This window comes from Rhineura floridana, chromosome 3 (assembly GCF_030035675.1).
Source record: "Rhineura floridana isolate rRhiFlo1 chromosome 3, rRhiFlo1.hap2, whole genome shotgun sequence".
In the NCBI taxonomy this organism is placed as follows: domain Eukaryota; kingdom Metazoa; phylum Chordata; class Lepidosauria; order Squamata; family Rhineuridae; genus Rhineura; species Rhineura floridana.
The window spans coordinates 91,379,986-91,392,496 of record NC_084482.1 but is presented as its reverse complement, the minus strand read 5'-3'; positions in this window follow the sequence as shown (position 1 = coordinate 91,392,496).

Below are 12,511 nucleotides of genomic sequence, written 5' to 3'. Positions count from 1 at the left end.
TGTTTGAATTAATCAGGGTAACATACCAGTCAAGCCTGCCTGGCTAGAGTGTCCCATAACTGGGGGAACCACCACTAAAAATGCTGCTTCCCCAGTAACTACCCATCACACACCAAGGATGTGGGGATACTTGCAGAAGGGCCTCAGACAAAGACTTTAGTGCAGGCTTCTTCAGCTGGTACCCTCCAGATGTTTTGGACCACAATTCCCATCAACCCCAGGCAGCACAGCCATGCTGGCTGTGACTGACAGCAGTTGTAATCCTAAACACCTCGAGGGCACCAGGTTGGCAAAGGTTGCCTATGGGTATGGACAGGCAATCCCAAACTGTAAAGAGCTATGAAGGTCAGAACTTTGAACTGAGCCTGAAACAAAGCAGGAGCCAGTGCAGTTGAAGAAGTACGAGTATAACATGATCATAGCACCCAGTCTCAGCAAGCTGGCAGCTGTTTTTCCTGAATTAAATGAAGTTTATGAATCATTTTCAAAAGCATCCCCATATCAAGGATGGGGTTCACTCTTTGGTTCTGGTCTGTGTTTTGGTTTTTGCAACTGGCTTGTGGTGCTGATCCGCAACATTTCCCCCCTGATTTGTTTTTGCTATTTCCAACCCGCTTGTAATAGCTAACAAAATTGCTAATGCTGTTGGCAATCTTTCTACTGATGGCCTCTTGGGTTTTCTATTTAAATTTAAATTAGGCAGATCATTGCCTGTCAATTCTGCCTCTTGCTTCAGGTTACTGCAGTGCTGACCAAAGATGTTAATGGCGATTGTTATCATCTCATTGAGACAGACCTTCAAAGGAATACACATTGTAGCACTTCAGAGCAAAATGGTTTACGTTAATAACAATGTCAAATTTGCTGCGGATTTGTTTTTTTTAAAGCTGTCAGCCATAAGCATTAGTCAAACCTGATCCGAAGACATACAGGATTTACGGGTTCTGACAGAATTAGGTAAAAAATCCCAAAATGCTGAAATTCGCCCCCATCTCTACCCCATATACAACGCATTGCAAAAATCTAATCTGAAATTACCAAGGCATGGCTAACTGAAGTCAGCTACCTGCTTCCTTCACCCTTGCCCATCATGACTTAGAGCTAGCCATAGAGGGTTCACTGGGTGGATCCAGGGAGTAATCAATGGTTCACTGGAGGAGGGGGGGGGTACCATCTGCCTTGAAGGAGGTGGTGGCACATTTCCTTTAGAGGACCTCCCTGGATCCAGAAGAGTTAAACAACTATTGCCCCATGGCAAATATTCCCTTTTTGGACATGGTGTTCGAGAAGGTAGTGGCAGTCCAGCTTCAAGCAAGAGGAAACTGATTGCTTGGATCCATTCTAGTCTGGCTTCACGCCTGACCATGGTCACCCTGGTTGATGAAATTTGTCAGGAGAGAGATAGGGGGAGAGTGACCCTATTTGTTCTCTTTGATCTCTTGGCGGCTTTCAATACTGTTGACCACATTACCCTTCTGGAGAATCTCAGGGAGGTGGGGTGCTGTGCTTCAGTGGTTCCACTCCTACCACCAGAGCTACATCCAAAAAAGTAGTTACGGAAGGATACTGCTCGGCACCATAGGAACTGTCTTTGAATGTTCCTCAGGGTTCCATCTTGTTCCCCATGCTATTTAACATCTATATGAAGCTGCTGGGAGCTGTCATCAGGAGATTTGGAATGAGGTGTCATCAATGTACATATGACACCCAGTTCTGTCTCTCTGTTCCATTTGAATCGTGAGAGGCAGTTGAGTTATTGGACCGGTGCTAGCAGGTGGTGATGGGCTGGATGTGGGTCAATAAATTGAGGTGGAATCCTGAAAAGACAGAGGTGTTATGCCTCCAGAGTTCTCATGTGTGGGAGGTGGGGAAACAACCTGTTCTGGATGTGGTTGCACTTCCCTAGAAGGAGCAGGTCCACACCTTGGGAGTGCTCCTGGATCTAAAATTGTCACTGGAGGCTCAGGTGGCTTCAGTGGCTAGGAGTGCCTTTTTGCAGCTCTGCTAGTTTACCACTATGTCCACTTTTGGACAGAAATGACTCCTGTACTCCATGCTCTGATAACTTCCAGATTGGATTATTGTAATGTGCTCTATGTGAGGCTGCCCTTGAAGATGACTCACAAACTTCAACCGGTCCAAAATGCAGCAGCCAGATTACTGGCTGGGATTCCATTTAGATTTCATATAACCCCTGTTTTAAAACAGCTGCATTGGTTGCTAGTTCATTTTCAGACTCACTTCAAGGTGCTCATGTTAGTATTTAAAACCCCAGGTAGCTTAGGTTCCAAATATCTGAAAGACAGTCTCCTTCCCTACAGACCATCTTGGGTGTTGATATCAGCATAGGAGTCCCTTTTGTTAGTTCTGCCATCCTCAGAGGCTTTGGGATGGTCACCCAGGAGAGGGCATTCCCTGAGGCAGCTTCTAAGTTGTGGAACTACCTCCTCACCAAGGTGCGTCTGGCAACCTCATTGTACAGTTTTTGGTGAATGCTGAATATCCTGGCCTTTGACACTTGAGGTGTGTGCTTTCAGGACCAACCCTAATCCTGTGATGGTAATGTATACTTTTAGGATCCACCCTATTTTTGTGATGCTGTGGTTTTAAGTTGTTTTTAATAATGTATTTTATAAATGGTTATAGCCCACCCTCTGACCTCAGGATGAAGGGCAGGCAATAAATTGAAACAATGATAACGTTATCATCTTTGTCCGAACAACTGGCACATCAGCCTGAGCTAGTAAAAGCTACTCCATGCGAAGGAGCCCACCTGCAAAGATGGACCAAGGAACTACCACCCGACTGTAAACCTGCTCCTTTGGGGGGAGATAACTAGTACCACTAACCTAGGCAGATGAACCAGTCACAAGCCACACTTTCCATCTTGTCAGTACTGAGCTTCAGTTGCCCATCATATATATTAAGGCTCTGCATAGAATATGGCCCTTTGGCCCCACTGTTTACAATTTTTCCCCACCAAAATGTGTATACCTGCCGAATTACACATCTCCTGAAGCGGCTCTAGTCCATGAAAGTATATGCCACAGTAAATTGGGTAGTCTTTAAAGTAGCCTTCTCTGTGCCATCCAGATGTTGCTGCACTACAACTCTCATCATCCTGGACACTGACAATTGGCCATGGTAGCTGGGGCTGATGGGAGTTGGAATCTAACAATATCTAGGAGGACTACTTTAAGGTGCCACAAATGCTCTTCCTGGATTTTTCTACTAAAACTTTTAATAGACTCACATCCTTTCCTCCATTGTCTTTTTCTTTCCTATTCAGTTCAGAAATCTATCTTATGATTTTATCAGATTTTATTTTTACAAGCCTAACCATTTTAGCTGTTTTATTGCTAGACTCTAGTACACCATACACCAATAAAACTGATACAATATATGAATAACCAGAGGTTGCACACTGAGAAACAAACTTACAGAAACAATCCCAGTTCCCTGCTGCCGAGACTCTGCAGAGTAGCAGAGCCACCACCGCATCTGCAGTCTGGCCACTCAAGGCAGTAGAGGTGGAAGGTGGGGACAGACAGGTCAGACCCAATCCCTGCCTCAGCTCCAGACTGGTACATTGATTGCACCTGGATTGGGCCCAGTGCCAGCCAGTGCCAACTGGGAGAGTGACTTGGGATCCAGTGGATCCTAGGCCAGCTCAGCCCTACCCTCAGAACACCCTGTTTCAGGGTTTTCCACTGGACTTTGCTAGTGGGGACAATGCCAGTGGGCCTTCTCCCTCCCACATGTTTAGTGGGCAGAGATCTCTACCAATGTTGGGAGGGTGGATGAGCCAGCAAAGCAAGCATCGAGATAACTCCACTCAGTCCATTGGTCAGGGATTATTAGGGTTGTAGTCCAACAACATCTGAGGACCCAAGTGTGAGGAAAACAACCCTAAATGGTTTGCAGGAACATTATTATACATACTGCCTGCAGCTATACAAACCTGCCTCTGCTTTACAATTAGAGTTGGACACTCTGCTTGTTGTCCACACTTTTAGATCAGTGAGGCTAGTAGGCACTAAGGACTAGGGTTAGGATCCGCATTCTGGTCGATTCAATCACATTCTGTCAAACTGGAATTCAGTTCTGTGTCTTATTTGTTTTGGCTAACTTCTGGTTTCATCCAATTTAAGTATGTAGGAGCAAGGTGGAAGGACATTTAAAGGGTTAATACTACAAAGATTAACAGGGAATCCTAGAGTGTCTCTTCCATGTTAAGAAGATTTTCTAGGCTTGTCTTTTAATCTCTAATATTAACCCTTTAAGTGCTGCACTTCCAGACAGGTTGGTGATTTATTGTTATTTCTAATTCCCCCCACTTCGCCTCTTCCTCCTCCTCAATAGCAAAGCAGTTAGTTTCACATTAGCAAAGTCCTCCCCACCCCCACCCCACTGTGACATGGGAGAAAGCAAGAGATCACCTGGTCAATTTCACCTCAGCAAAGCAAACATGCAGGCTTTCCATTATCCTTATTTCTAATACCAGAGCTTGGAAGATTACTTTTTAAAAGTAATAAATTACAGTTACAATTACTTGGCCCAAAAAGTAGTAATTACCATTACAATTACAATTGCTCTGAAAGTAACTGATTACTTTACTTTTTCTCAAAAGTAATCACTACAATTACATTTCAGTTACTTTTAAAAAAAAACTCCTACAAGGTGCTGGCCTTGGCTGCTGCACATCTAAGAAGCCTAAAACAATATTAAAAATAAACGCACACACACAGGGGGTAGTAGAATAAAAAAATTTATCCATAAGATTAACATAATGGCATAACAGAATCTCACATCCCCCCAAGCAATGAAGATACTCCAACTCTTGAAATCAAATTTTACACTTGAAATGCTTTTATAATATGTTTCTGTTATGTCTCAAAAGAACAAGATGCTCAAAGAGCATGTCAGACAAGGAATGTCTTTTTACAGTCATTACGTTGCCACCAGTACTGAACAGGCGTTCTACTGCGGCGCTTGAAGGCATGCCTGTGTAGTGCTGCAAAAAACACCGCAGCACACGTGGAAAGCCATGGAGTGATGACACTTCCCTGCTGGGAGACCTCAGGTACCTCACCAGTTCCTCCTCAGCAGTGTCCACTGCTGACTTCTTGCCCTGGGGCAGAAAGTTAAAGAAGTCATCTTCTAAGTCATCTCCTTCCTGGTCTTTATCTGAAGACTGATCACTGTCCTCATTAAGTACACCCATCTTTATTTCAGCTTTCAACAAGGCTTCCATTGTGTATCTAAGAAAGAGAGAGGATATGTTAACCCATATATCTTAGGAAACCATCATCTGCTCTTCATTTCCTGATGCTTGTCATGTCCCCTGGTTCAGGGTCCAGCCTGAGCCTGTGGATGATGACATGGAAGGTAGGAAGGTGACCAAGTCACCACACTCATGGGGCAGCACAGCAGACCCTTAAGGATTACCTGCAGCAACCCAAGGTTGTGATGAGGAGCCCCAGGAAGAAAAGGCCCAGCCCCTGCCCACCACCTTAAGCCCTCTGATGCCTCCCTTGAGACAACATTTCCCTTGGAGTAATCCACCCAAAGGGCTTCCCTAATGTTCTTACTTGTTGGTATGGGTGGCGGCCTGACATGATTCGAGCCAATCTAGTTTGAAGCGAGGGTGTAGGCAGGCTGCCAGAAGAAGCCTCTTGTCCTCCCAGATAGCTGCAAACCGCTTTCTTAGGGCTTCGCGCACACCTCTCAGCAGCTGAAAACAGTATGTGTACCTCTCAGGTTTGTTTTCCAGTCCTTCTAACTTGCGGTCCAGATTGCAGAGCGTTGGTAGCAAATACCCCATGAACATGCCGTTCTCCCATTGCAGGATATCTAGGGACTGGGCTAGTGGCTCCATATTCCTGTACCACTTCAATCTCAGCAGCTGTGATCCTGGACAAGGAGCAGCGGTCCATTATGGCATGCATTTTTAGTGGCACAGTTGACAGGAGCTCATGTAGTTGCTTCAACGCATCAAAGGTGGAATTCCACCTGGTCTTATTCGGTACCTTCAGATACACACCACATTGCGCATGGATATACTCAGCAATCTGAGCTGACTAGTTCTGCTTGGACCACAACTTGCTGCACTTTCCCATCAAGGAACGAAACTGTTTCTTGAAAGGACCAAGAAGACTACTTTTGGAGGAGTCAGAAAGCATGGCCTCTATGTCTTGTGTTGCCACAAGGTTGAGGGTGTGACTAGCACATCTCTGGTGTGGTGGTAAAACAAAATCCTCTCCTGAGTCTGCAGCTTCTTCCTCTGCCTCAGGTCCTGTGTCCAGGATCTCACAGATAGGCACAAACTCCACCTCAGCCTCCTCCTCCTCCTGGTTATCACCATCATCGTCACTGGTGCCTGCAGCTTCCACTGGTTCTTTGGCCATGAAAACTCTGAACGCTTTCACAAAGTTGGAGCCATTGTCTGTAGTAGTGCACATAACTTTGTTGTGGATCCTGTACTGCACATGTACATCATGCAGTGCTTTTGAAAGGACATCGTATGTATGGCGCCTCTTCAGACGCTTACAAGCCAAGGCCCCGACCTCACGTTTCAGGGTAGTTGGGTTGATCCAGTGGGCTGTTACCCCAAAGTAACTCTTCTTGCCATTGGTCCAACAATCTGCAGTGGTTGCTATATATGCCACAGCACCCATTCGGTTTGCAAGAGTTTCTCTCATGTGGCATGCTCTCTTCTCAATTCTGTCTCTCAGAGTCTTGGCACATATGATGGTGAGATCTCTGGGGAGTCCAATGCGAACCAGATTAATGAATTATGGTTTGTCCACAGTCTGAAGTGGTAATGTCTCCTCTACAATGAAATCAATGATTCTCCTGTCAAGATTGCTCTGGGTGACAGGCTCCCTGCCAGATCCCCACCTCTCAAGGGTTGTCTGCTGCTGCTTCAGCATTTTGGGAGGAGGGGTGTCATGCATTGGTTCAGGAAGGCCACGTCTCCTTGCCTTTATTGCTTCTTCAATTGCTCTCAGCTTCTCAGGGTGTGCCCTCTGAGGAAGAAGAACAAAGCATGAATCCAAGAAAAAATGGAAGAGGAACTTCACAATTTAAACATAAATAGACAATGGACACTCTTTGAGGACCAGCATGACAAAGGCTTACCTCAAAATGTTTCTTCACATTGGATGAGGAGGAAACAGCTGATCTCAGATTTTTGATCCTTGGAAGGCAGTAATTGCATCGTACAACAACATTTTTCCCACTCTGGCTCACAAATGTACAAGCTTTCTCAAAGCCAAACCATGGTACTTGCTGTTCTGCAGATGTGGCTGTGGGCAACTGGCACTGCTTCATGCCCTCCTCCTCCTCATGCACAGGGCCTCCTTTCTGAACCTCACTTTCTGGTTTTGCCTCCTCAGGATCAACAAGCTGTGACTCAAGTGGCCGCACTAACTGACTGCTGCTCTCAGCAGCAAAACCTGCAACAGGCGTCTCTGTAATAAACAAGAGATAATGCTCCTATATGGGTGAACTTCAGCTGTGATGTGCCCCCATCTCTTCCCCATGCTGCAAGATCCCCCAGTCAGAGTGGAAGTAAGCAGGTCGATAGCACAATTAAAAGAGATCCTATTTGCATCAGTTTTGCTCACTGAATAACCCTGCCTGGGCCAGTCTAACCTACTATCTCACAGGGTTGTTGTGAGAACAAAATGAGACTAGGGTTCAAATCCCCACATAGCCATGAAGCTCACTGGGTGACCTTGGGCCAGTCACTGCCTCTCAGCCTCATGAAAACCCTATTCATAGGGTCACCATAAGTTGGAATCAACTTGAAGGCGGTACATATATTTTTTATTTTGAATATGATGATTATGATAATAAATATGCAGCATTTCAAATTAATTCTGTATGAGAAGCATTCCATGCCAAGCTTGGAAAACCAAGGATGAGGTATAAAATGTAGACAAAAATACTTTTGACAAAATGCCATTTATCTTTTATATCTATATCTATAATTAGCAATACAGGTGAATGATGTATGTGAAGTATTTTTTCTTTCCCTTTTCTTTTTTATTAATATTTTAGTACTACTGCTAAAGTTCTGATGAAAGAATAAAGCATTCATTAGCCAAATTCAAATGATTAGAACACATCACATAAATTCCACTGAAGTTGGAGTTTTTGCCATAGAAAATGAAAAAAACATATAACCTATGATAGCCCAATAGACAATCAGAACTAATATAAAACCCTATTGCTTCTCATTTGCAAATCTTGCAAGATCTAAGGTAACTCTAGATCATGTGAGTTCAGGTGATGCATGTTATGTACATTTGTATAGATATTAGCAGAGATTGTCAACAGTCTCTCTCTCTCTGGGACTGGGAATCTCTCTCTTTCTCACAGAACATGAGTTTGAAAGCTGGGGGACTGAGAGGAGGAGCTGCAAGGACCCTACTTCTCACCTCATCTCTGCCAAGAACAAAAAAATCAGCCTTAAGCCATTTATTATACGCCTAATGATTTATTATTATTATTATTATTACATCTCTCCCTTTGTCATGGACAGATCACTGCTTGCTGAAGTTTAGACTTTCAGCGACCTTTTCCCTCTGCAAGGGTGGGGGACCTATTAAATTGGTCCGCCCCCGGAGACTAATGAATCCTGAAGGTTTTCAAAGGGCTCTGGGGGATTTTCCGGCTGATAGGACCGGTGCTTCTGTTGAAGCCCTGGTTAATCTGTGGAATGCGGAGATGGCCCGGGCTGTCGACACGATCGCTCCTGCGCGCCCTCTCCTTTGCAGAGCTCATTCAGCTCCTTGGTATACTCCAGAGTTGAGGGCGATGAAGCAAGATAGGAGGCGGCTTGAGCGGAGATGGAGACGAACTCCTGATGAATGCAACTATACGCTGGTTTGTGCTTTCACCAAGTGGTATATAGGAGCGGTGAGGGCGGCGAAAAAACAATATTTCGCCGCCACTATTAAGGCATCTCTCTCCCGCCCAGCGGAGCTTTTTAGAGTTGTCCGAGGGCTACTCCATCTAGGCCTTCAGGACACTGTAGATACTTCGGTGGCCCGCTGCAATGAGTTTGCTGAGCACTTCCAGCATAAGATCTTACGCATTCGTTGGGACCTAGACTCTCATTTTATAGCAGTTAACCCTAGTGAGGTGTCTGGTGCACAGTCTTATCATGTTTTGTTGGATGAGTTTCAGTCGGTTCAGTTCGAGGACGTGGACAAGGTGCTTGGACAGGTACGTGCAACCACTTCGGTACTAGATCCTTGCCCCTCTTGGCTAATAAAAACTGGCAAGGAGGGAACAGTTGGCTGGGCCAGGGAAGTGATAAATGCCTCCTTGCGAGAGGGAGTGGTCCCTGGCTGTCTGAAGGAGGCAGCAGTGAGACCACTCCTGAAAAAGCCTTCCCTGGACCCAGAGGATTTCAGCAGCTACAGACCAGTGGCAAATGTTCCATATCTTGGCAAGATCTTGGAACGAGAGGTTGCTGACCAGCTCCAGGCGCTATTGGATGAAACCGATTATCTAGATCCATTTCAATCGGGTTTCAGGCCCGGTTTTGGCACTGAGACGGCCTTGGTCGCCCTGTTTGATGATCTATGTCGGGAGAGAGACAGAGGGAGTGTAACTCTGTTGATTCTCCTTGATCTCTCAGCGGCTTTTGATACCATCGACCATGGTATCCTTCTGGAGAGGCTTGCGGAGTTGGGAGTTGGAGGCACTGCGTGGCAGTGGTTCCGCTCCTACTTGGGAGGCCGTCTCCAGAAGATAGTGCTTGGGGAACATTGCTCGACACCGTGGGTACTCCAATGTGGGGTCCCGCAGGGTTCGGTTTTGTCTCCCATGCTTTTTAACATCTATATGAAGCCGTTGGGTGCGGTCATCAGGAGTTTTGGAGTGCGTTGTCACCAGTACGCTGATGACACGCAGCTCTACTTCTCCTTTTCATCTTTCTCAGGTGAGGCGGTCAATGTGCTGAACCGTTGCCTGGATGCGACAATGGACTGGATGAGAGCTAACAAACTGAGACTCAATCCTGATAAGACTGAGATGCTGTTGGTGGATGGTTTTTCCAATCAGATGGTGGATACATATCCTGTCCTGGATGGGGTTACACTCCCCCTAAAGGAACAGGTTCGTAGTCTGGGAGTCGTTCTAGACTCTTCCCTGTCACTTGAGGCTCATGTAGCCTCGGTGGCACGGAATGCGTTCTACCAACTTCGATTGGTAGCCCAGCTACGTCCCTACCTGAGTAAGGAGGATCTTACATCAGTAGTACATGCTCTGGTAACCTCACGTTTGGATTACTGTAATGCGCTCTACGTAGAGCTACCTCTGAAGACGGTTCGGAAGCTACAGCTGGTGCAAAATGCGGCGGCCAGACTGCTAACAAGAACGAAGCGGTCTGACCATATAACACCTGTTTTGGCCCACTTGCACTGGCTTCCAATACGCTTCTGGGCCAAATTCAAAGTGTTGGTATTAACCTATAAAGCCTTATATGGCGCGGGACCTCAATATCTGTCGGAACGCCTCTCCCGCTATGAACCGGCTCGTACACTACGGTCTGCTACGAAGGCCCTCCTCCGGGTCCCGACTCATAGGGAGGCCCGGAGGGCAGTGACAAGATCAAGGGCCTTCTCAGTGGTGGCCCCCGAACTATGGAATAGTCTCCCCGAGGAGGTTCGCCTGGCGCCAACACTATCATCCTTTCGGCGCCAGGTTAAAACCTTTCTCTACTCCGAGGCATTTTAATTTTTTGTTAATGATTGTAATGTTTGTAATTTGATTTTAGCCTTTGCTGTTTTTAGATTGTGAAATTTGATTTTAGACTGATGTTTTTGTATTATATTGTATTTTATTGTATCTATGTTCACCGCCCAGAGAGCTAATGCTAGTCGGGCGGTATATAAGTTTTAAAAAATAAATAAATAAATTTAAAATAAATATATTATTATTGTTATTATTATTGTTGTTATTGTTATTATTATTATTATTATTATTATTACTGAGACAGTTTTTGTCCCACATACAATTCAGTCTTGTGATTAAACAGGACAAAAATACAAATAAAAAGAAAGATGGAGTTCAAATAAATATACAATCAAAAGCTAGCCGGCATTTTAAAAGGCAGGAGTGCTCTGTCTGGATAAATACAGCACACAGGTAGGCATGGGAACAAGGGGGAGAGTTCAAAAAGGGGGGGAAGGCCGAAGTTTTGGAAGTGCCTTGTGATTGATGGAGGGGGCGGCAGAGGCAAGGAGAGGCAGTGGGGGGGCAGAACAGTGCCGCGGGGGGGCGCACACACACACACACACACACACACACACACACACAAATCATCGTCACTCACCTCCACAGCTCTTCGCCATTCTGCTGCTGCCTTCTCCTCCGTTGTCCTTGCCCTGGCTTTTTCCTCCAGCGTCCATTTTGTCCTCTCAGATGCTAGCAGGCCCTGCCTATTCACCTCTTCCCTCATGCATCCTAACACAGATCACGAGGGAAGAGAGAGTCTGTGCAGAGGTCCAATCAGTGTGAGGCACATGTCTTGTGTTAACCAATCATAGCCAGGAGCTGTCTTCCCCTTGTTCCCGCCCCCAAGTAACGTGCAACCTAACGTGGAAACGTTAAAGTTGCAGCTGAAAAGTAGGGAAATTACTAGTCATTCTGTTACTTGCCAAATGTAATGGAATTACCCACTCATTATTTAAAATTGTAACGAATTACAAGTAACTCGTTAAAAATAATGAGTTACTTCCAAGCTCTGTCTAATACCCCCATTTGCAAAGCAAACACACACAGCCTCTCATCAGTATTTCTACCCCTTCTTGCCGCCTCCTCCTCATGAGCGAAGCAAAAACACACAGGCTTTCAGTTCATGTTAGCAAAGCAAACACACAGCACACAGACTACCATTAACATCAAACTGACTGAAGTTAAGGAAAATGGGAATACAATGAATGCTATGTAATGCAGTTGTGTTTGTTTTTTTTAAAAAAACAGGTTTCAGGAAAAGCTGTGGAAACTCAAAACATTCAGGATGAGACCACAAAGACAGCAGATGAGCAAACTATCAGTAAGTCCAGTCTCTCAAGTCCAATTTTGGCAAAATTCTTGCCCATCCGTATGGAGGGCAAGGCCTTCTGAATAGTGGCCCCAACTTTATGGAGCTCACTGCTGATCCTAAGAATTGTAGTGTTCAAAAGAAAAGTCAGTAAGAACCTTTCTGTTTTAATTGGCTTTTAGCTAATGTGTCTTTTGGACATGCTGTTTTACTGTTTTGGATTTGCAAATGTTAACTGGTTTATATTTTGCTGTATTGTTGGTGTTTGTATTTTAAAGCCAGTTTGAAAGTTTTATTATGGTGTGTTATGGGCATATTGTTATGTATTGCCCTGGGTGGACATTGTCCAGAAACGTGACTTAAATACTTGATAATAAATTAATACATTTGGGTCTGATCTAGGGTGCATTCTGTTCATCTGTTTTTGTCGCTAGAGGCCCAGGTGACCTC